Source organism: Asparagus officinalis, chromosome 7, assembly GCF_001876935.1.
Source record: "Asparagus officinalis chromosome 7, Aspof.V1, whole genome shotgun sequence".
Lineage (NCBI taxonomy): Eukaryota > Viridiplantae > Streptophyta > Magnoliopsida > Asparagales > Asparagaceae > Asparagus > Asparagus officinalis.
Genome location: NC_033800.1, coordinates 34,028,313 through 34,033,144, shown reverse-complemented (window position 1 = coordinate 34,033,144; position 4,832 = coordinate 34,028,313). Strand labels below are relative to the sequence as shown.

The following is a 4,832-nucleotide window of genomic DNA, read 5'->3' as shown; positions in this document are numbered from 1 at the left end:
CCTGCTGGCCGCTACTGCGATGGCCGCCTCTACACCGACTTCCTTTGTATGTATCGCTTATTTTCTTGATGTAGTTTGGATGATTTTCTTTTTTATTTATTTATTTAAAGATTTTAGTTTTTGGTCATGATATAGTAAAATTATTAAAATAATCTCATTCTCCTATGTTATTTTTGGTAGAAAATTATCGTCATTTATTAGATGCCAGAAGAAACCTCCTAATTTGTCAAATAAGGATTCATAATGAGCATGAAAAAATATAACGAAAAAAGATTTGGATGTTTTCCCCGTTAACTTTCCCTTTTTGGTGAAAGTAAATTGAAAATGGATTAAATGTTGGAAAGTGGTTTCACTTTTATTTTTTCCCCTCTTTGTTCGATGAGTAGCAAATGATGGTACATTAGTTGGAAAATGGAGAGTTTGGTATCCCAATATTTTGTCTCTTTTTAGCTTTCTGAGAAAGGAGATGGGAATTTTAATAAGGAGGGAGAGAGAAATTAATTTTCTATCTCTTTACTGTTCATGTTTGAGTACTCGACTTTTGCTGCCTACTTTCCTTGGTAATAGGGGTGCACAAAAAACATCCTTATCTAAGGTTATCCATACAAATATAGTTACTAAAATCTATAATCGATAGGATATGATTACGAATATAGTTATGTAATGAAATATTCGTATCTGAGATATCCAAATACAAATTGATCATAACGTTGCAATAGTTTTATTTCTTAGACTAATGGATTTGAGGTTAATTTTGATGATCAAGATATCTAAACTTAGCTTTTTAGGTATAAATAACATATTAATGAACTCTTTTGCATCACATGAACTATATTTTTTTCAATATTACCAATTTTTCTCATATCTGGTATGTATCTGCATACATATCCTCTTATTTATCTGCATGTAGATCCGTATCCGTATCTGATTATGTATTTTCCTTACTGAGGCATATCCATATCCGTAATTGGTAAGCAAATATGAATGTGGTAATTATCATATCTAAGCCATGTCCGGACCGAATAGGCCCCTACTTGGCAATCAAAACAAGCTACCAAGAAATTGAACGTTACATTAACGGTAATCTCACTTTTTTTTCCCCCACAGTTTATCATCCTCTCAAGACCTGTTACATAGATAATAACGATGAAATATGAAACTTTGTTACTTTCATTTAATTTCATGTCCTCAGACACAATAATGGTGATTCCAATCAGATCCCCCACCCCCCCCTGTTTATTGCTCTAGAAATGGTCGTATTTTAGAGACAAAGAGTTTATTCCCTCTTACTAGTAATTTGGTAGCCTTTGCCTCCTTAACTAAACTTAATCAACCGTCCACTCATTTATGCATGCACTAATCTTTTTGCTAACTTCTTAGGCGAAAGCTTAAAGATCAACTTTCTGAGCCCTTATATGGAGTCATCAGGCTCGGATTTCACAGATGGTGTAAACTTTGCACTAGCTGGAGCAGCCACTGAATTCAGAGACAGATTTCCTTTTCCTTTACCCACTCAAGTTAACCAATTCCTTCACTTCAAAAATCGTACAAGAGAACTGAGATCTCTAGGTATATATGATTGAGCATATTATGCATTTGACTATGGTTTTCCTATGACATAAATGTTGTGTTTTGTTTGACCTTTTAATTAAAGGTAAAGGATCCATGATCAGTGAGGAGGAGTTCCAGAGTGCCGTGTATTCAATTGATATAGGCCAAAATGATATCGCCATCTCCTTTGGTGCAAACTTGAGCTACTCACAAGTCATTGATAAAATACCATCAATTTTATCAAGGATCAGAGACTCTATGGAGGCTAGTATTTCTTATCAAGTTTTTTACACCTCTGAATTGAATCCTAATTACCAATATGCTCTACTCATGTTTGAAACTTTTAATTGCACATAGACCCTGTGTAGTATTGCACTTTTAAACTTACTGTCCTCGTAGTTTAAGTTTAGTAGATAGATTTTTGACTCTTCTACTAATTTTACCAGGAATAATAATATCAGCCAAAACTTCACCGAGGATAGCAGAGTCAAAAGGTTTCACTCATGGCATCTATTAGCCAAAATCATAGAGGGGTCTTTGCGCAATTAACCATTTATAGATAGACTCCTTGCTGTGAAGATGTAGCTACTTTTTTATTTTATCTACAATAACCTTATATTTCGTTTTCTATGTGAATGCAGACTATATATAAAAATGGCGGCAGAAAGTTTTGGATATATAACACTGGACCATTAGGCTGCTTGCCTTCAACACTGGCAACATGGAAGAAAAATGACAGCGTGCTCGACTCATTCGGATGCATGGAAGATTTTAACAATGCCTGTAAAACTTTCAATACCGGGTTGATTGACATATGTGACGAGTTTAGATCCAACTTTATAAACGTGACAGTCGTTTACGTTGACAAATATGCAATCAGATACGATCTTGTTGCTAATCATACTAAATATGGTAAAAGTGTTACACATCTATAATTATTTCCCTCATAACAACAAAACTTTGGTTGGTGAATGTCAATTTTACTTTCTTTGCAGGTTTCAAAGATCCATTGATGGCTTGCTGCGGATATGGAGGTCCTCCGTACAATTACAAGGACAGCCAGAGGTGTGGAGCTCTGGGTACTTCAGCTTGCTCGTTGGCATCTCGATATGTAAGCTGGGATGGAATTCACAACAGCGAAGCTGCTAATGAGATAATTGCTTCTGGCATACTTTCTGCAAAGTATTCTTTGCCTGAAATTAAACTAAAGAGTCTCTGTAGTTCTAATCTCGATTCATGAGCTCTGATTCCTGTGGTGCAGTAGAAACAAAATGTCCACTTACATTCATATGAGTTTACAAATGCTTACAATGGGAAAGAATTAAAGTATTATTAGCTTGAAATTGCATGGTCTGGATTTCAAATTTTGGATTCCAGCACCATGAATTGACTAATAATGTATTGTTTTATAAGAATAAATGGCTGGTGGAAAGCTCGTTATGCTCCAGTTGAAGGATTATAATGAAACATCCTTTAAAAAAAAAGTAGGCGTAAAAAATGAAGGAAAACTGGCTACATAATTAGTCTAAAATCTACGAAAGAGAACCTCTTACGCCTCGTTTGGTACGTGGGAATGAAGCCAAGTGAGAATGGAATGGAAGAAGGAATGGAATGGAATGTATGTGAGAATGGAATGGTCATTCCCATTCTCTTGTTTGGGTGCGTTTGTAGAATGAAGGTAGAATGAAAATCTAATTCTCATTCCCATGTTTGGTATCACTAGTTCACAAGTGAGAATGAAATCTCATTTTCTAATAATGCCCTTATAACAACATAGATTTTTAATAAGATAAAAATAAATATTAATGATAATAACTAAAAAAATTTATTTATGCATATTTTATATTATTCTAGGTATGTGTTATACTAATGCGCATGTTATCGATCAGGTGTATGTTTTGTTTATATTTTTTAAACAATTCTCACTATTTCTTAGTCTTAAAAAATTAAATAAAAATAAATAAAAGATTATCGCATCTTTCATAGGTCCAAAAAAATATAAAGAATGATATCCACAATCCACGGTTCTAGATATATAAATTAACTCATTTGATAAAGTACCTAACATATTTTCTATAGTACCTTATAAATTAACTCATTTGTACAATACAGATTTTCTATCATCAAGCCTTATTATGTATGTACTGAAATTTATGTGATGAAATCAGAAAGTTAAAAGGAGGAGGAGGAGGAGGAGGGGTGTTATAGCCATTTTAGTGGTGAAAAACAACACCAATCAATGGACAAGTGTTGCATATTATGCATAATCAGGTCAACATCTCAAGATAATCAGAAGCCCAGTTCCGTCGACTCGACACGTCGACATCCTGCAAGGACGACTAGAAAGACGTCACATGTCGATGACCCGAAAGGCGTTACGTGACGTCCCCCGGCTGAGTCGACTACTTAAACACTCCACTCGACCAACTCATCGGCCGACATCTTGCGAGGGCGACTTGAAAGGCGGTACTTCTCGACCACCAGACGAATAGAAAGGTGACAAAACGCCTCAAGCCTCAAGCCCCTCCTATGCACTGATGACCAATCACCTCGTCATAAATGCCATTAAATGCGTTATGTGCATCATCATTCCTCTGCTTCTAATAGTATTTATGACACATCGGATCACGTCGGCACCGCGCACCCCACATCACTTCGCATTAAACCGAAGCGACTTCTTCTCCACTCCTCGGTCGATACTTGTAAAGTTGAAACTGACTTGGCCGCCAGCTCATGCCCGCCCAAAGTTACCATCCTACCCTCCTTCCACTACTATAAAATGTGATACTATTTTCCATTATAATGTAAGTTTTTCCACCATTTTCTGAACTTAAAAACTAATACATTTCCTTTTACTTCTCCACACAAGCCACCCACGGACTTGATCGTCGGAGGAACAACCAGGGAATCACACTCCGCCCTCTTACAATCTGTTACTTGTGCAGGAAAGTACAGCTTGCCCAAATACCAGACATTTGGAGAGTTAGAGGACCTCCATCAACACAATTAACCCTTTTCATTTGACTATATGATTCCATACATCAACAAGGGGTTGATGATTCCTATACTTAAGGGGGTCTTCTGATATTTTGAACTTTAAGGGTTTTTCCGATAATTGTTCAAATTAAGGGGGTTTTATGATGTTTAGATTTAAACCGGCTCTTTAGAGAAATATTCGGTATATAAATCAAAATCATATATGATTTTTCCAGATTTTGTAGGATTTGGTAAATTAGGTATATGATTTTGATATGATTTTTCTAATTTAGTTCTTGTTTAAT

At 35.6% G+C, this 4,832-nt stretch overlaps 1 pseudogene; it reads left to right on the top strand.

The window, feature by feature from the left end:
• LOC109850748 overlaps positions 1–2,882 on the top strand; it is a 3,152-nt pseudogene extending 270 nt beyond the window's left edge.